The 21,537-nt window shown below is 36.5% G+C and overlaps 1 protein-coding gene across 2 annotated transcripts in view; it reads left to right on the top strand.

The window, feature by feature from the left end:
• Positions 1-8,736: 8,736 nt before the first annotated feature.
• LOC112045889 (uncharacterized) overlaps positions 8,737-21,537 on the top strand; it is a 72,893-nt gene continuing 60,092 nt past the window's right edge. The window contains exons 1-2 of one of the 2 annotated variants that reach the window (XM_052883190.1): positions 8,738-8,908; positions 20,096-20,107. The gene's annotated coding sequence lies outside the window, so the exon portion shown is untranslated. Of the gene's footprint in view, positions 8,909-20,095; positions 20,108-21,537 lie in introns of both variants that reach the window. The other variant, XM_024082272.2, reaches the window with a different exon arrangement.

Genomic DNA, 21,537 nt, shown 5'->3' with positions numbered 1-21,537 from the left:
ACAGGTATAGGCAGGTCCTTACTTAAATGTCGAGGTTATATTAACTTGTTTGTAACTTTGATTAACAATATTAACAAGTGTCTGATAAAAGTGACGGGATATTAATGTTACAGACTGTTCTTCGTAGGCACGATATTTACAACTTAGAGTAAGCTCCAGCAAGGCATAAAGAATAATCAAAAATGTAACAAAGCTTTAAGCAGTAGCGGAACCATACTACCTGAGACCTGCAGCTAAGACTTTATTGGATGGGGCCCGAGAACGATCACGTTGTAATTTTTTTATTGTTACAGGACAAATGTCGACCAATAGTGGCTCAATGAAACACAGCTCTTTCTTTCATCATCACGAAAGATCAGTTAGTGAAATCAGTCCGGTTCGTTGTTTGAATCCACTTCTAACTTATATGTAACATAATGAAACTTAGACATCGATTATGATAAAATGAAATACTATTAAAACGAATCTTGAAACTCATTACATGCAACTAATCACTAAGCCAATGAGGCAAACATTATTGTTTTGTTTCTAGCAATGTCTCAGAATCCTAAAAATAGTCGTGACGATTCTACCGTAAAATTTGTTTAGAATTACAAATTACTTTTTTGTTGATCTACACAGTTGTAATTAATCTAACTAAAATCACGTACCTATATACTTAGATTTGCATTAAAACATTTTAAAAATCTTTAAATTTAGGTTTATATAGAACATAATACATTATAATTCATACAACTCAGTTAACAGAATATGCCTGGGGAAGACCCGTATATTTATACGAAGAATTATTCGGTAAATTACCTGCCAACTAAGTACTAACTAGTTGTTGCTTTATCACACTCTCGACGACAATGCCTTCAACAAATCCTAACGTAATCTTCTTCTATACTTATAATAAATCTGTAGAGAGGTCAATTCTGTACATGAAATATATTTCCAAAATAACTATCAGGGGGTGATTAGTGATCGATACTGATGCCAAAAATGCAATCAGTAAAATTTTTGTCTGTCTGTCTGTCTGTCTGTCTGTCTGTCTGTCTGTCTGTCTGTCTGTCTGTATGTTCTTTATAGAAACAAAAACTACTGGACGGATTTAAACGAAACTTGGTACAATTATTCAACATACTCCTGGGCAGGTTATAGTATACTTTTCATTACGCTACGATCAATAGGAGCAGAGCAGTGAAGAGAAATGTTGAGAAAACGGGAGAAGTTACTAAATTTTTTAAACTTCCGTCGCGTGTACTGCGTTAATGGTTAAAGCTACATAGAAATCATGTATGACGGAAATGTTCTCCTTAAAATTATCTATAAAAACACAACAGCATATATATGTCTATATTTTATGGTTGACTCACAATAACACGTGTAACTCCCGATAGCTTAGCAGTTCGGAGCTTTCTAATTATATTTGTCTACTCTTATGTTTATGTTTATAACACTCATCACTCATCCCAAATAAGAAAGTTATTATTATTACCTATTCAATAAAAAAAGAATCATAAAAATCGGTAAAGAAACACCAAACTTATATATGAAATACGCTAAGCCATCGCGCGTGAATACTAATTCATGCTTTAAGGATTATTTTTGTGTAACGGTTGCCGCTCTCGACGCGACTCGCGGTGGGTGGAATAAATAAAGAAGTGCAGCCTTAATGAGTAGGGTAGGGGTATGGTAGGGTAGGGGTAGGGTAGGGGTAGTGTAGGGTAGGGGTAGGGCAGGGGTAGGGTAGGGTAGGGGTAGGGTAGTGGTAGGGTAGTGGTAGGGTAGGGGTAGGGTTGGGATAGGGTAGGGGTAGGGTAGAGGTACGTTAGGGTATGGTAGGATAGGGGTTCCTAGGGGGGGGGGGGGTAGTTAGTTGAAAGTTTACAACGACTTTAACGCGGACGAAGTCGCGGGCGTCCGCTAGTTTACTATAAATGCCCAAACTACTTACGTCCTTTACAATCCGGTCATGACCAAATTACAGACAACGCTCCCATAGGCAACACAATCAATGTCACAGCGTCTTCGGAAATTCGAGACCTCTTCGAAGAGGTCCCCAATTTCCGTCAACAAAGCGTGGGTTTCAACCACAGTCACGCTACTTCAAGACTCCAAGAAGCCTACAAACCATATTGTCCCGAACATCCCTGTAAGTTGGAGATAATCTGCAATCTGGAGTCGTACCAAGCGTTTTGAAGTTATAAAACGTTCTTCCAGCTTCCGTTATCCTTAACATCTACAACGTGTATCCCTAAGTCAAGATAGGCACCTTCTAGGAAATTTGCTTCTCATATTAGGTTGCAACTTCTCTTACCATCAAGTGTGATTACCGCCAATTGCTGGTGCTGGCCTATAGAGTAAAAAACACCTTTCGAGATTCATTCAACTATAATCCTATTCATATCCATTGAAATTTCCTTTAAAAAGGCAGAGCTTTTGCTTTAAAACTCGTTGGTGACAGTGCCATCCTGATCCCCTTGTCGCCTACAGCAAATAATCCATAAAAAAAGGTAAGAATCTAGGTTTTGATGACGTTGTTTCTAAACAAAGTATGTATGTATGTACTTGCTGACGCTAAATTAGTTGTCAGTTAATGAACCCGAGCGGGCGCGGGCGGGCGTGGCGAGTATTAATAGATTACTAGGTCATTACGTAGAGCATTGATGTTAGGGTTGTCACAATCTCTTATTGTTCTCTATGTGTTTAAATAATTTACCTTTAATGAAAACTTTATCCTTGTTTTAGAACTAACAAAGCAAGGATAATGGTCCAATTACCACCTTACTAACAAAGACGTACCGCTAAGCGATTTACGATCATCACCATCATCATTATCAGCCAGTTGACTGCTTTGGATGCTGCAGATCGCCGAGCCAGGCTAGCAGACTCATTGGCACAGATTCACCGCTTTTGACAAAGCTCCAAAGTTCCAAACCCTTGAGCATCGGCGGAAAGTTGCCAGTTTATCAGTTTTTTATACGATATATTTTGGAGAGAGTGCTCAGGAGCTATTCGACGTCATACCACCTTCGCCTTTTTACCATCGCAACGCAAGACATCGGGTGGGTTTTTATCCCTATGTTGTAGATGTCCCTAGGACCCGTACAAAACGCTTTGCGTCTTCTTTTCTCATACGCACGGCTAAGGTTTGGAATACCCTTCCCAAGTCTGTGTTTCCTGAATCTTATAACTATCTTTAAAACAAGAGTGTATAGGCACCTTCTAGGCAAGCTTGTAGACTTTATCTACACTTACCATCCGGTTAGATCATGGTCAAACGCGAGCCTATTTGCAAAAAAAAGCCATCAAGCATCCTCTGCGAGACGTGGGGCTCTTGTCAGCAGCGCCAGCCCATTTTATCTTTGGCTTTTTGCATCCAATTGATGACAGCCACCTTCCGGAGGTCGTCGCTCCACCTAGTGTGGGTTAAAAAAAATAAGTTGGCCCTAATATTTTTGAATATTAATTCGTGAAAAACAATGTTCTTAATGTCAACTTAATAAATAATAAAATAACATTTAGGATTTCAAGTCAACCTCGAGAAATAAAATGTCAACATTTACTTTGGACTTTTCTTTTTACTTTTTCAAAAATAGTTGAATCTTAAATTGAAAACAACAAGCACCCGATTTTGGCTGCCGCCTCTCACTATACCACACACACGCGTGATAGTTACACGTTTACACACACAAACACTCACGCACACACTTAATTATCATTTTTAAAAGATCACGTGCGTGTCATACTAATTTGTTGACATAATGCCCGCTCGAAGCAAAAAAAATCGGAGAAACCGATGTTATAGTCAACGACAGATTAGCGCTTCACTGTGATATGTGATGTTATGTGCCTCTTTTCAAAAGTAATAAAAGAAATAAAGAATAAAATATATTCTATCCTGGGTGTAAACATTTATCAAGGTTGATTAACCCTGACAAATTTGACGGCCGCCGTGGCGCAGTAGTATGCGCGATGGACTTACAAGACGGAGGTCCTGGTTAGATCCCCGGCTGGGCCGATTGAGGTTTTCTTAATTGGTGCAGGTCTGGCTGGTGGGAGGCTTCGGCCGTGGCTAGTTAAAATAAAATATTCCAAAGTATCTCTTGAAAGTTAAAACAATATGACAAGAGTAAGATGAGACAGCCCTGAGACACATGTGAGCGATGTTCCTCAGATAAAGTGGAGATTTCATCCGATAACGAGATAAACAAGTGGGTCGGATGCTGTGTATTTTGAGATTAGCAGCAGATTTCGTGCGAGTTTATCTCAGCTTTACCTTACAGTCCATGGGCCAAAGAACAAAATACTAATAAGTATTTTACCATACTGATCAATCTTGGTGTAAGTACTCAATACTTAATACCTGATATACCTTATTCTTGACGAGTCGGACAAAATTATAAGCGTAACAAACGATTATTAGTTGGTGGTGGAATGTTTTCCTTCCAAACCATCTTTCAGACGATGCGTCCAATAATAACTACCTATGCCTATCTGCCTACCACTTGATTTTAAATATATTTCTTTAATCTATTCTGCAAAAATCGGTTCTTGGGTTTTAATTTTATTAATTTTTGCAACCAAAACTTTTAACCTAAAAAAAATTTATAATCTCAGAACTGAATGCGACTATACAATATAGGTATACTTTTATATCTACGATATAATCTGTCCATGCGGACAAAGTCGCAAGCAACGCAAGCGTCCACTAGCAATAGAAGTAAACAAAAATAAACGCTACTTGTTTATTTTTTTAATTTTTATTGGTTTTGTAAACTAAGGTAGGTATAATCTCATATAGACCGTTCGTGCGTAGATGTTCCGGAAGAGCGGCGTTCGGCCAGTGCGAGGGGAGAGGGGAAGAGGGGAGAACGTTCCACTTCCGCGTCTAATCGTGGCATCCATAGCCATACCAGGCCATACCATACAGACCACTAATAAAATAAACTAATAATATATTATAATCGATGGTGTGTGTTGAATGTGTTGATCTTGACTCTGGAATTGAGTACACTCGTATTTTAAGTATATATAGCAGAACCTCGCGGTTTCACTGGATATTAATTTAGTTTTCCATTTATGAAATTATGTTTCAAATCGGTGTAGTAGTTTTGAGTTTATACCTTTATACCTTTATTAGTTTTTACCTTAGGTACATACCAAAATACTGTTGGTTTCATGAAGGATAGCAACATCTAAAACTAAATGTCAAACGACATATTGAGTCAGTTGTCAAGTTTCGGTATAATTATCTTTATTAAATGCGTATGGCAATTACCCTATAAATTAATTTACTCTTTGGGCAATTATGAAATTCACGCTGTTTGTTAAAAAGTCTACAGAATAATTTTATTTTAACTATCCAAAAACCCAACAATTACAAATCTTTTCTTTTTATAATAGAACTATAGATGAATAATAATAATTAGATATTTGATATTTAAAAAGGATAATTTTCACAAGAAATATCTACTCGCCATCACGAGTGAAAAAAAAAAATTAGATAGATGGGGCTATTACCCCTTTGGGCTGGGTGACAAGGCAAGGCCTTTGCGGCAAACAAACGCCAGCTCTTGGGCCACCTGATAGATCGGTTAAGTACTTATAGAACCAATATCCGGAGATATTATGTACTCCGGCAAGTTTTGGATTCGACCCTTTGGACTATTATCGGTACGATAATAGTCCACAGAACAGCAAGATTCTTGCAAGACCACTAAAGCACTATATCTACTGTGACTAAAGCTTCTCATAGTGCACGGCACCTCATCTACTTGTTCGATCAAGTGTAGTGTATTTATATCTCTAGGTATAAAACAATAACAATAATAATAAATCGTTTATTTTTATTATGTTGTGGCGCCTCCGCGACTGAATCTTGGCACTCTTTTACAACTTGGCTTTTGGCCAGTATTTTTTTCATGTCTCAGAAATAGTAGGTGTTAAATATTATTGTAAATATTGTGGTTTAAGATACTCGTAGGTACCTATATCTACAACAATTTAATACAGTCGATTTCGCTGCATCATACTGCGACTAGGGTTATCATTAACATTGTTAACAGCCCATATTCCATTATCCATACTGAGCGCAGAATGAAAGGAGGTAGCTAATAGTCCACCACACACGTAGAGAATTAAGAAAATTCTCAGGTACGCAGGTTTCCTCACTATGCTATTATACTTCAATGTTTGAAATACGTGATATTTAGTTTCTTAAAATGCATATAACTGAAAAGTTTAGTAAACAGTGTCTTCCCCGGAGTTCATTCATACTTACGTCCTACAAATCGAAGGCAGATATCATATTCACTGGGCTAATAACTTGACCAGGCAATTAGAATGGTATTCTCTGACTGAATAAAGAAAATCACAGTACTTCATAGCCCGACACAGGATTCGAATCTACGTGATCCGAAGCTAAATTTACAGACACTTATTAGATATGAAAATGATGAACAAATGTATTGACGACTCGAAGTAAAATGATTATTCTGTTCTTAGATTATTAATTAGTGTCCCTCCGCTAGAGCAAGAGCTACTATGATTCTGTCAAACTGATTTTGATTTTAACCCGGGAGCCGCTGGATCCAGGCGGCTCGAGGTCTTCGTGTTGGAAGCTCAAATAAAAGCCCTGTGTCCAACAATGGTCGTGCTTCGGCTGTGGATGATGATGATGATGAGTCTAATATATTTTCTGTGCCAGTTTGTACTTAACGATATTTATTACTGAAAGTTCCTCTCAATCTTGAATTTATCAAAGGTTTGCTGTCTATTTACTTTCATACACCCAACCTTAGATAACGATATTTGCCTGTGGCACAAAGCAAACGTCTCCGCGTAGCGGCCTGCACGATTGAATATGGCTTTCTATTTATATTTCTTATTTACATCCGCCATGTTGTCTCCTCACCGATGTTCGAGGCATAACTCACGCGCAATACAAACTAGTTTGTTGCAAAAACTATTATAATTTTATGCTCGAAGTAAGTACTTAGATGTTTCAGGTATTTGTATTTTAGCAAATACTAAGTCTAAATTTAACGGCACAAGTTATGGCTATTATTAGCATCACATAGTCTAGTTATGAACGCATAAAAGTCTGTTCAGAATTTCAGAGATTACCGGGAACACTATATGTGTAGTGTTAAGTAACGACAATCTAAGATGATGATGCTTACTGGAAAAAACTCGATGGAATCTAAGATGGAAGCGGGCTTTGGAAGAAGTAGGTGCAAGTTTATTCTTTCCATACCTCTGTCAGTTTGTAAGAGGCATCGTACCAGATCGCTAAAACTTGAAGGTATATCTTTGCTAGCAGGGTGGTTACTAGCCACGGTCTACCATCTGATGCCTATGTCATGCCTACCACACATAAATATCACACCTTTTATAAAATATAAACTCATTAGTTGATAGAATTCGGAATCGCATCAAGTACTTGAAAATTAAACCTTACCAACTTCTCCGGAGAGGTCGTCAAACAAATACATGGCCCAACAGATATTAAGTAGGTAACCTTTACAACACATTAAAAATGTCCTCAATCAATGTTTTTTGTTAATTACGAAGATGCTAAGAAAAACCTAAAAGTAAAGGTATTCATAAAAATATGTCGAAAAACTTTCTTGAACCGATTAATTGTTTACAATGTCGGTCCCATGATTCTGAGAGCGAGAAAAACGATTATCAATGGCTAATTTACAATGTCGACACTTATCTATAGATTTCTTTATGAAGTAGATTACAAACCCAAAATATTTTCTAATGCCGGCAGCACTGAATTGTTAACTTTTCCTTCTTAATTTGACAATCAATCAATAGTGAAAAGGATAATTATGAAGATGTTATCGACAAGCTATTTCAGTATCTTCATTTTCTTTATTAGATTCGACACTTTGAATAATTGCAAATTCTGAAATTAGTTATGAACAACCTGTCTAGCCGTAAGTTGGAGATCGGCGATAACATCTTGCAATTTCCCAATAATCGAAAAACTCTATTGAAACCAAGAAGTAGCAATAAAAATAGATGGAACACTGTCGAATTGGCAACTAATTCCTAGAAGGGCTCGAATGGTGGCTGCATTTTGAATCCTGGAAGGAAAGTTAATGGGCATGAGAGCACGACGACAGTCGTCACATCGACGGCAACTGGAATCGTGAAAGACTGAAAAGTTTTGGCATAGGCACCCTACTGACCGCCAAACTTCGTTTTGGGAACCAAGTTATCATGATGATGTCAACCGATAGAAGGAAACAGGGATGTGCACTCTAGTTTATCTACTATTAAAAATGGTCTGATAATGAGGTTTCTGTCGAAAACTAAGATTATTAAAAAAGCTGCTTTAGAAACTTCGAGAATATCCGAAACTTGTATTCTCCTTTAGTTCACTACGACCCATCAAATTTCCTCAACGAAAAATTTAGGTAGGTGCCTTTATGAAGTTAGGAACAAAAATTATGCTATCGAGTGTGTAGGACTAAGATTTAGTTTTGTGGGATCGACATGGTTAATGAAAATGAACGGCAATTCAATGTAACGTTGCTTGCCAGTTGCCACAAGATTAGAAGCAGGCCAAACACCATTCAGATAAACTTGACGCGTCATGGGTCGGCAATGTTTTTAATTTTTTATGCGGATGCGTCGAATCCGATCCTCGGTCCCTCTGCCGGTTGGAGGGTCGGGCCAACGCGGGTGTGCGGGGGGCGGTCAAGGCCGTGGGCGCACGCGGCGGCGAAGACAACGCGCGGCCAGTCTGCCTCGCACTCCCGCAGAGTAAGGTTGTGTTTCGTAGTCCCGGTCAGTGACAGTGTAGTGCTTTGAACAGTTGCTGAACAGTTAGCCGCCAGGTCGTCGACCGCGCGAGCATGAATGTTCGCTCGCCTGCCCTCGTACAGCTTTGACCGAAACCCACCAGGTAACTTCCTCACCCTTCACACAATAGCCCAATCACATTTAACTTCAGGCATGCCAACTTTCAACCTTCAACTTACGTTGACAACTGGCTTTTACGGGTTTTACAAGTTTGTCAGTTAGTAAATCATGCTGAGTCAAACTTTGTTTGGGTATTTTATAGTATTGGAAATTGCCACTCGGTTTCCCTCAAGCTTCAATTATAGTTGCTTATAGTTTTAAGATACCCACTTCATCATCCAATCTGTTGAGCTTTTGAGCTTTGGATCATCATGTCTATTCATCTGTCGTAAGTACGTAGAAAATACAATAGCTAATGATGCCGACGTAGCCAGACCCATCAATTCAGTTGAAAGCCCCATTAAGTCCGACACACGGGCCGATCGCCTTAACAGATTGTCCTGCTCGAGCGATGGTCTTGAAAACTCAAGGCAAGACGCTATCTCGAGTCTGGTTTCTGTTTTTTTGTTGCTTTTTATGTTTTACTAACAGACGCCCGCGATTTCGTATACATAGAAACCATTTTAGAACTATAAAGGTGGCAATTCCGTTATACATGATTTTTGCGTAAGTTTAACTATTTTTGCAGCGCATACAATTTTACCACATTTTTCATTCATGATATTTGGCTTAGAGACATCCTCGATAAATGGAACATCCAACTTCAAAAGAACTTTTCAATTCGAACCAGTAGTTCCTAAGATTAGCGTATTGAATTAAATAAACAAATCATCATCTTCTTCCTCCTATTATATTATAATATTAACATGGATAACTAAGATTTAGTGCTGTAACAGATCTTTCAAGCAAAGCTTTTGTCTACATTACGTTGAAGCTTCCATGTTTCTCAATTGATTGAAGAAATCACTACAAAATCTTGAAGCCCAGTAAATCAGCTTAGAATAATAAGAAGATCAGAACATAATTATGCAAAATATGCAACATCTGTGCGTGGTTTTAGTGAAAGGCAATAATTAGAAAGTATATTTTAAGTGAATTCCAAGGAGGTTCTAAAATGATCCTCTGTCACCTGATTTATGATGTACCAGATCATTTACCTATTGCAATGCATAGTATCTTATAACAGAATTAATAAGCGGCATGTCAATGGTTGCCTCTTTAAAACCTTGATCTGGAGAACTTACTACCTACCTAAATAAACAAATTCTTCATTTATAGATAACATAAAGAAAGTAACATAAACTATTTTCAAATATGTCCTGTTTATTATTTATTTTATGATCGTTTAAAAAGCTTCGAACTTTGATATCATCGCCCCAGCGGAAATGACTACTTAACGTGGCTTTATTTATAGCGTAACAAAGCACTCTCAACTTCCAATGGGATATTGAAAATGAGCCAGTTTATAAACACCCCATAATTTGAAACGCTTAACCATACAAACAGGTTTTACGACTAAGACGCGTAAGATTGTTTGAATCATGGGTTTATAATGACGATAGAGAGAAAAAAGGGGTAAAACCTTATGGATGATGATGATGGATTTAAAAATAACTGGATGAATTATTAAACTTAAAAAAAACAGAGTTTCATTAAAAACCACTACTTTCTTGGTCTTCTTACTATTTTTTTTTCTAACAATATAGCAGGTTTACTACGTCACAACGTTGTGTTTTTATGACGTACAGTCATTTTAATTGCTCTTTTTGCTTGTGCTAAATACAAACCAGGCTCACAGTAACTACAACCAGTAGCATCTTTAATACAATTAAGTCTATCGTATAGAAGAAAGGATAGTTAACAACCTTATTATTATTAGTATTTACGTCGTCGTATTGCACATTGGTTTGTAAAGTTGCATTTTCCTTATCTTCATCAAACAAGTAATCAGGGTCTTTATGATCATAGAGCCTTTGGCCATTGCTTTCATTTCACGACGCTATAGTTACGTCATCACTTACGATACCATCATCTCTGTCGTTGTTAATTGTGTAAGTGAGACCGACCGAATTATATGAGCTCCATCTTTTATTACATTTTCAAAACGACATTAATTCTTTATGGGGTTAGCAACTTAGCATAAGCTTGTATGATACCGAAGGTAATTTTATCTCTGTAAATTGCATAACGCATTACTTAAGTAATTGTTATTATTTAAATTAAGATATATTTTATGAGAAGTAGGGAAGATAGAAAGTAGACTTAATTTGTATTAGTAGGCTTTCCTTTTAATCAGCACAGTTTATTAGAGTAAAATCTCATTAGTGGTACATGTTTTAGGGGAAGTTGTCTACGATATTATGCTTTTTGCTATCAAATACCGTCGGGAGTTTTGATATATTTATTATTCGTACAGAGCATGATCCTAGCATGCTTTGCAAAGTTAAATTAAATGAAATATTAGATTGTTAAATGTTTCTTGGCGTCTTCTTTACAACACAAACTGATTTGGTAAAAAGTTTACTATATTTTAAAACTGTAACATACGTAACTTAAGTAAACAATTGCGTATTTGTATCATAAATCATACATACTTGTACAACGACCGATAGGAGTCAGGTAGATTCTGTTCGTCCTATACATTTTATAAATGTGTGTATACCTGACAAACATTTTATCTGAAGATAAAGGTTACTTGATCTACTTATCAAAACATCAAGCAGGTAGAGGTTTTTGTCGATTGTGAAATTTTTGATATTTTAGAAATCGAAACACTTGAATGTCATTCATTTGAAGGCAGCAATAAATGTAGGAGATGGTTTTTGAATACAGAATCTGTAAATGTAGTTAATTGGAAATCGTATTGAGAATTTCATTAAAATACTAAGTATATTAATGATTAATCAAGCTTTGAGAAGATAACTATTAAGGTGAAATTTCTCAAATCTTAATAATTAAATTACACATTAGTGAAGAAAAAAATTTTAAATGTATTATATGTACAAAATGCCTAGTTTCTAAGAAAAAACTAGAAAGAGCAAGAATTCTTTCGCCAAGTTAGACTAATAAAGACACATGGCATCAAATATTAAATTACTGACTGGCGCCGCGCGGTTTCACCCGCGTGGTTCCCGTTCCCGTAAGAATACAGGGATAATATATAGCTTATAGCCTTCCTTGATAAATGGGCTATCTAACACTGAAAGAATTTTTCAAATCGGACCAGTAGTTTCTGAGATTAGCGCGTTCAATCATACTAACATAGTCTTCAGCTTTATAATATTAGTATAGATATCGATTGACGACTGCTATAAAACTATTTTAGATATAAATTATTTAATTACGCAAACTGTAACCAAATGTGATAGTATATTTACTTCTTTTACTCCAAACATGTGAGCTATTCACATTAGCACACATTAACTCTCAAATCAGTCACACATATGTGATCAGTACACACATTTTGCTGTAGAATGTTCTGATTAATTAACAGATATGGTCAAGTTTCGTGTTATTGAAAGTGTTGGAATAGATTAGATAATTACGAATTAAAGAACATAATTATTGAGGGACAAAGTTTTATTCAAGTACCGCCGCGATCGGCTACGTGGGCTAAAGTATCTTATGACCTTAAGATATGTGAGCCCAGTGTTGGTCGACACCCCACTAGATGGACTGAGGACATCAAGCGGGTTGCAGGGAGCTGCTGAAATGCTGTTGATGATGATGAATATGATGATGATGATGATGATGATGATGATGATGATATCAGCGTGGTGCGCAGCCAACAAAAATATTAAGACTAAAACTAGTTTTAGCTTCAGTTTCGATTGTACAGTGCCTTCCAATAAAAAAAAATTCAAAATAACTTCAATGTACAGAATTGGACCTGCTACAGTTTTCTTTTAAGTACGTATAGTTATTACAATATTGGCTTTTAAAATAATCTTTTTAAGTAGAACCAGTAAAAAAACCAATTATTTAACGAAAATAGCATTCTAATTTCATATACATTGTATATTAAACCGTGTCGATTGCATCATCATAACTTCATTAGAAAACGTCTTAAACCTTAATTTCCATGACAAATTAAATCAATCATAATTGCCGTAACTTCATGGTTGTTAATCTTCACTAATTAATCTCTTATTAGGAAGGTTTTTTCTGTGCATAATTAGGTATATAAAAGTACGAGTAAGTCTCTTTATAGGTTCAGGGATTATTAAACTAATACTTATAGTAATATCACCTTTCTACCCTAATATGTTTTTATGGGTAAATACGTCGTTATAGCTTGGCAAATTCGTTCGTAACACTCCCGGTGGTCTGCGCGGGCCGGGATGATGCCCCGCGCGCACGACTTCACACCCGCGCAGTCCTTTCCCCCGTCGCTCGCATATCATGGGAGTGTCATCAACGAACTTGACAATATAGCGTTCCTTTTTGGCAATACGATGCGTAATTGCCTATCACTCCCTTAGTTCGTATACATCAAAATTCTCACTGATTTTACATGCAATTACACAGATTAATATTCAGGATGAGAACGTCATCATTTACTAATATTAGGAAAGTGTTACGTTTCCTGTTATTTTGTAATGTCAGAAACCAGCTACTAAAGTATTAGCTAAAGTATCTTTGCTCTGGCTAAAGGTTTTGTGCCAAAGCTCGTGCAAGAAAGTGTCAACTATTACTATACAGTTATAAAATAAAATTATAAGAATAGAATTATTTTCCAATCTTCATTTTTAAGAATTTGCCATATGTATATATATCTGATATGTACGTCCAAAAACTCCTATTCCCTCCAATTAGTCTGAAAAGAATGTATTATTCTTTGGCTTCATTTATTAATTGCCGTTGTTAAGTGAGTGTATTTAAAGCCTTTTTTTACCTCTATGCTATACTGGTACAGATAATCACCGAGTTCCCCGTTCAGATACTGTCCGTTGTATTGTGGCATGGTAGGAAATATCTAAGCCCGGTGCGAAATTTATCAAGATGCTATCAGCACTATGTGTTTCCCAAAGGTTAGTTATCGTACAGTAGGGTTCCATGTTTAGCCGCTGTTGTATGTGAAAGAGTTTTACAAGGCAAGGTACAATATCGTCAGGTAAGTCGGTATGAGATTGACATAAACCACTTTTTGCCTCCCCGTTGCAAGGTAGTATCCATGATAATTTTCCTATATGTACCTACATAATAACATTTAAAATATGTACATAAATTCAAAAAAAGGTTATTCATGTCTTTTTAACCAGTAAACACCGGTAGAGATTAAACTTAGGGCGAAGTACTCAAATTTTTGCCAGAAAGCCAGTCATCAAGTTACCTTAATCCGGCGATTAAGGTAACTTGATGCCCTAAACAATCTTCCACTTAGACCTCTCTATCCATGTGTTGTAGGTACAATATGTATGTGTTCTCCTCCTCCTGCCCTGATCACATGATAGGGGGGTCGGCACAACATGATATCATTTTTTTGCAGGGTTTTGAATTTTTTTTCTTGATTATCTCAAGGGCCCCCCTAGACGGGATGCCTTAATCAATAGCTTAAATAGCTTATAGGCCAATCCAGGACTGCACAGAGCTCAACAATCTAAGGCAGGTAACAGTTTTTCATAACTATCCCAAAGATAATATATAAAAATACGCTTTCTACGTGTGTGGCGGTCGAGATAGACTATTTTCTATGTTACCCCATATTATTTTTTCCAAGAATAACTGTATGATAGCTAATCGGCGATGTCGTGCTGCACAATACGCGGGCCAGCAATGCGCCGACAACAATCTCTCCTCCGTGCAGTCGGTAAACAATACATTATGTATCGCGCTGTCCTGCGCCGTCACGACAGATCATTCTTACAGAGATAATACTTATTATACCATAAGTACAAATAGTTGACGGAACAAACGGACTATTATCTGCCGGCACAGCGGACTATAGAAGACTTTCAATTTCTTGCCGACTCTCCTCAGCAGATCCTGCCTTCCAAGTGTGGCGAGCAATTTATAAATGCACTAGCTGACGCCGCGCATTTTCACCCGCGTAGTTTCCGTTCCCGTAAGAATACGGAGATAACATATAGCCTATAGCCTTCCTCGATAAATGGGCTATCTAACACTGAAAGAATTTTTCAAATCGGACCAGCAGTTCCTGAGATTAGTGCGTTCAATCAAACAAACAAACTCTTCAGCTTTATAATATTAAGTATAGATAATTCTTAGCACAGGTCAAAGCTATTGTAAAGTCAAAGTACTTTTGAAACATCCGATTAGGCTATGAGTTAATAGTGATAATTAGAGTTGAAACTTAAAATTAATGACACAAGGGTTCTAAACGCGCCGCTATTAAGAGACGAGCCTAAAGTAGCAGTAATTTGTGTTTAAGCAGTCGCGTGGACAAGATTGTCATCTACGGTAGGTACTTTACAAAATGTGTAAAACAAAAATGTGAGTAGGTACCTACGGTAGGTAATGCCTTTTGGCTCTTATAAAGTGCACGCCAGACTGCCCTGCACCAGTCACCCTGGTGAGGCATAGAACCTAGGCTGCCAGGCGCAGTGAAGCCTTATGTGCATATAACTTCACCATACCTATTAATAAAAAATAATTAAAATTATTGGCCAATAATATTAAAATGAACAATAATTTAAAAAAAATAAATCACATAAGTCACTTAAAATATTAATATTAGATTCGTATCATAAAACTTAATTTTTGTTCTTGAAATTCATCTTTTCATCACTATTAATAGAAAGAATTTGATGCCTATTTCACATGCCTAATGCTAAAAAAAAAATCGATTTGTTAATTTACAAACTTTTTATAACGGCACTAAAGCTGCAATATTATAAATCTTGTTCACGGCAAACGTATCGAATGTCTATGTATTGTAGCTAATTTACATACATATACGCTCTAAAGTCAAAGAGCAAGCGAACGATTTGGATGTTTTTCATTCAGTTTTTTAAGTCACCTTTTATATTCTACTTCTTCTTTACTGTGTGTCTGTTTTATTTTATTAATTTATTAACTTTTTGTGGTGTTCAAATAAATTTATTATTTAATAGGGTAACTTTTTTGGAAATTGCTGACAAAACTGTGTAACCATTCAGCGTTACAGAACTTACATTAAATGAAAGAAAGATGGAAAATAAATTTATTCATATCTAAAAGTTACAGACAGTCAGTACCCTATCCTTGTGACAGCATGTCTGTCTGTAACCCTTAAACAGAAAGGGTGTACAGCTCAGCATATGCCGTGCTCTACATACAAGCATAATACACGGCGCTGATTTTCAGTTAAGAATCGTGTGACGTCACAGCGAATATAATTGTATGAATACATTCAAATTAAATGCGCTACCTTCTTTGGATTGCTATTTGGAATCAGATGAGATCCCAGTCAAGGGTCAATTTTTTTTTATTATTTTTTTTTTGTTGGTTTTATCTGCAATCAGTCGACATTAAATCAGTCGACATAAGCGGATTAGTGGTAGGAAAGCATGGCGTTGGCAGAATTGGGGACCACTGTCCTCAAGTCTACATTGTATCGAGCACGTCTGCCCGTTTTAACCTTTTGACTCTGTCAGCAGCAAATATTTTTTTATAAAAAATTACCACATTGTTCAAACCTTCCACTTGCTCTTGGACTATAATATATAGCCAATATCGGTGGCACACTTCCTAACTGTGATACACCGGTGGATGCGGGCGGCGCGGCGGTGCGTGACCCGGCGGAATGTGACCAACAACTATCAAACCATGTTTTTACTTGTTGTTATGGTTGCTGTGATCTGTTGAGCTATTGGAGCTACAGTATTTTAACCGACGTCAAAAAAGGAGGATGCTTTTTATTATTATAACTTTGTCATTTCTTAACCAATTTTGAAAATTCTGTTGTTTGAAAGAGTATACTTGGTCCTATTTAATTTTCATGAAAATCGGTTCCGTAATTTTGTGTTAAAATTAAACCGTATCGCTTTCGTTCACTATGCTACGAGTATGACTAAAAACTGAAAAATAAAATCTTTTTGACAAACAAATTCAACCGAACTAAAAAAAGCGAAAAATTACATCGGATGTGCTACCTTCTGATCACCTCTCTGCAAAGATGTGATCTGATTTCCATCAGACATTCCTAGAACGATTAAAGTTATAATGTTACTTGTTAAACACTAATAATGGCTTCTTTAATTAGTTATTGTCTTAGTATAGAAAATAGAAAATACATTATTTATTCTTGGTTGTTTTCTATAGTAAGTAGGTACTCGTCACTTGACTACAATGATGCCTTGGAAAGCAAGAAATTACTAGATTCAGTTTATTCTAGATACTGTCTTCTTCTATTATTATGCTATCTATATGTAGATGTGATTGTTATCTATATTTTAACATCACCATTATCATCAACCGATGACCGTCCACAACTGGATGCTTATTATTTCTGTTGTAGCATTGCTGAATTTAAATATTTAAAGAGTATTGTTGCCCTAGTATTTACAGGTACATGAAACTGCGGCTAACGGCTTGACAGCCGATAAAACTGATCGTGTGTTGGTCGTGATTTGCATGACATCATGCCGATTGCGACCAACACGAAAAATAATAAGCATCTAGCTGTGGACGTTCTATCGGTAAGCGCTGCGGGCATGTGAGCTTACTTGATCGTCAGTGGCTGATATTACACGGCGCAGGGTACCGAATTGTAAGATGTGTTCTTTGCTCTGTTATAGGAAATGGCTTTTAGTATCAGATGGGCTTTAGTTTGCCATACACGTATTACCATAGATTAAATTAGCTCAGATAACTTTTAGCCACAGCAAAAAGTTAATTACAGCGGTTTGGTGCTGAACTAAAACACTATACTTATTTCAAGGTGCTCTACACGATATAAACCGGTACTATCGATGCAAAGATCTCTGCGGTTACGTGCCTATTTATAAATTACATTATCCAATCCTTGTTCTCTCATATTTATTTACATGTTTTACAACTTTTACGTGATGCTTTTAAGTAGTTTTTATTAACGAAGCATTACCGAGGATAATTTTCTAAATAAGCGTGCGCTTAGTTATTAATCATGCCTAATGGAAAATAATGAAGAGGTCTAGTGGAGCGCGCTTGCCTAAAAAGATGCTTATTCACTTTTGCCGTGAAGATGCGATATGTGTCACTGAGAATGTCGACCAAAATGATTCTAACCCTACCTAACCTAACTAACGGTCGAACTTATTACCTTAATTTTATAAATGCGAAAGGCATTCATCACGAAATCTTGAAAACCACTTGATGTTAAAAGATGAAATTAGGCAGGGAGGCTTATAGTTATTAGGTATCCACTAAGAACGGATTTTGCGATAAGGATATGAAGGAGATCTAAGGGCGGACGAACCGCGGGCGTCCGCTAGCATTTTTCTCAATAGGTAATTATTACTATAAAAAGGTAGAGTTTGTGAGGTTGTAGAAGTAATCTCTGGATCCACTAGACCAATTTTGACAATTCTTTAACCAATATTAAGCCATGTTATTTTTGAGTGTCATAATGTATATTTAACACCGTATTTCCACGAGAACGGGAATTCGGATGATAACGCGGGCATCTAATAGTACTAGATAAGCGTTTGACTACATCCAAGCTTACTGGAAAGTATGTGTAATGCTCTTCCAGTTTCAGTTTTCCCCACCACCTACAATATGGGTATCTACAAGTCAAGATCGAATAGGCATTAGGTATCTTCTAGGCAAGCGCCACCATAGCCTGCATCACCGCTTACCATCAGGCGTGATTGCAGCTAAGCGCTTAGTAATACAAAAAAAGTATTGATGAGGTTTCGATTGAAGCAGGCTTGCCTGAAATATACCTGTTCACTCTTACCTTGAAGACGCACAACGCATTCGTGTCAGCAAACACTGACGCCGGAAGGGCATTCCACGTCTTAGCTTTTCTAATTAGAAACGTCGATGCGAAACTTTTCGTGCGATTCGACTGGATTTCAACAACGTTTGAATGCTAATGTTCAATTTCTCGCTGTTCTGTGACAGAAGGGAGATAGAGGAACGGAGGAAAGAGATTTTGTGTTCTAGATCACGCTCTTCAAAGTATATCCAGTAAAAACTGATAGACAAGCTGGTTAGGTCAGTACTGAAGATAGAGCAATTTCGTCCGTGTCATCAACTCATCGCCTTACTAATATACTAACTAACTAACTTACTAATTAGACAGAGATCCGTAGAACATTTTGTACAACTGATTACTATCAAGTAAATTTTTCGTGAGTCATCTCGATGAGACGATCAACTTTTTTATTTATGAAAATTCTTGATTCAGGTTGCTAACTAAGAAGTTACCAGGAAATGAAAATTTCTGAGCAACAGAACGAAATAATGTACCACGCAATTTGTAGGACATTGTGACTGTTAAATTGTATAACTATAAATTAATCAACAGTAAAAAACATCTGTTTAGTAACTTTTGTTAAACTACCCTCCTCCCAACATGTATCAATAACGAGGTTATTAAACCATACCATCATTGTAGTCAAATGTTAACTTGTAAAGTATAAAAAACCCTTCCTATAAGGCTGGAGGCCTGGCAAAAATAGGTCTTATGTTATTAGACATGTTTGATTCATTCGCTAGCCTATCCCTATGTAATGGACTACAAATAAAAAATGAATAGTATACACGCAGCACTGCCCTGTGCCTGGCACCTACCGCCTCCCCACTGACATGTGCATGCTAAGCGACAGGAAGTGTTGTATTCATTATTTAGGGGAGAAAAGGCATGCGGTTAGTGTTACAAATTACAACAAATAACAATGTATAATTATCCGGAAAATGCGTGATGCAATAATTAATAAAAAAAATCTCTAAAAAAACAAGAAAAATATAATAAAATCCTATATTTTTTATTTTTTTATTCTATACAAGTTAGCCCTTGACTACAATCTCACCTGATGGTAAGTGAAGATGCAATCTAAGATGGAAGCAGGCTAACTTGTTAGGAGGAGGATGAAATTCCACACCCCTTTTGGTTTCTACACGGCATCGTACCGGAACGCTAAATCTCTTGGCGGTACGTCTTTGTCGGTAGGGTGGTAACTAGCCACGGCCGAAGCCAGCCAGTCGAAATAATATAGCCGAATATAGCTTATCTTAAAAAATATTATGTAATAGGTACCTATATGATTTGCAGCATCTTCAAATACTAGAACAAACAACATAACGATTGGAACCGGAATTCATTGGAATCTAATATTAATTTGACATTTTGTTTTTGTTTCAGGTCGACATCCGGGTAAGTTACGAATACTTGCAGATAGATGATTGAATTAATGTTGCAAATTAACGTAATATTGTCGGCATTAGTCCGACAGTTTTCGACTGAATGGCTTAAGATCGATTTAAAAGTGGCACACAAACAAGAATAGTCTATAACCGGTGCGTCTGTTTTATGTGTTCATCATACTTTTTCTGTCAACGGCGAAGTCCAGACTTTTGAGGTGAACATCAAGCATTCGCCGTTTTTATATTTATCGAACTGAACAACGAGCCGAGCCAAGCATAGAGCCAAATATTGCTACGAACATCGTGAGAATTCTAGCGAACGATTCGATGTTTTCGTTTCACGCAAATCTGCTCGCTAAAATGTTTTCGTATTTTTCTGTGACGTAACATTCTCACGAATCCTCATTACACGTGAATGCTCAAGTCTTTCAGCACCTTTGGAGTAAACGCTTTGTTTCATTTAATATTTTGTCTGATTTTAATTGATCATGTAGTCTAATATGCCACTAACTGGTGGCCAAGTGTAGAAAAGGCTCAGGAAAGAAGAAGAAGAACGCTAGTAAGGTAGCTAAAGCTGAAGCCTACCACCGAATCAAATCTTAGTCAATTTAGAAAATATGAAATCCATACATTAACCTGATCTCGGGATTGAACCGAGAATATTTACATTGTAAACTAAAGCATTGTCCATTAACTCAGAGAGGTTGTACAAACAGAACAGCAATCTATACTAATATATAAAGCTGAAAAGTTTGCTTGTCTGTTTGTTTGTTTGAACGCGCTAATCTCTAACGGAACTACTGGTCCGATTAAAAAAAATTATAGCCCATTAATCGAGGTAGGCTATAGGCTATTTATCCCGTATTTCTACGGGAACGGGAACCCCGCGGGTGAAACCGCGCGGCGTCTAATAGTATTTGATTAAAAATTCGTAGTCCCGCGTTTTTAGTAGCTATACATAAGCAGTAAAACTGATAAATTGTGTAGATAATTCAAAACAAGGACACTTTCAGTTTTATATTTCGCTAATTGCTTTCGAAAGCTTTAAAAGCTTATAGTCGTAAATCGCAATAAATAATTATCTAATGCACACTTATCATTTTGTCTATACTTCAGAAAGTGAAGATTTGCAAAAACTTGTTATATAAGTGTTTAATAAAGTAATAAAACATGAAAAAAAATCTTTTTTAAGTGACAATAACAAGTCTACTTAATCAACGTTTTTTTAAAATGCTTGTAAATACACGAAGTTCTGATATCTTCTAATTCGTAAATACACTCTTTAATCTTTCATAATATGAAACTACTAAAATTGCGATTAAAAACAGGGGGGATTTTTTATACATTAGATGATTAAAGTAATAAATAATTATATTTTTGCGTTTTATAACTAACAAATATTCATGCAATTTGGAAATAAACGTAAGAATATAAGTTATC

The sequence above is a fragment of the Bicyclus anynana genome, chromosome 8, assembly GCF_947172395.1.
Source record: "Bicyclus anynana chromosome 8, ilBicAnyn1.1, whole genome shotgun sequence".
Taxonomy (NCBI): Eukaryota; Metazoa; Arthropoda; class Insecta; order Lepidoptera; family Nymphalidae; genus Bicyclus; species Bicyclus anynana.
The sequence above is the reverse complement of the archived record's forward strand: the minus strand, read 5'-3'. Positions and strand labels throughout refer to the sequence as shown.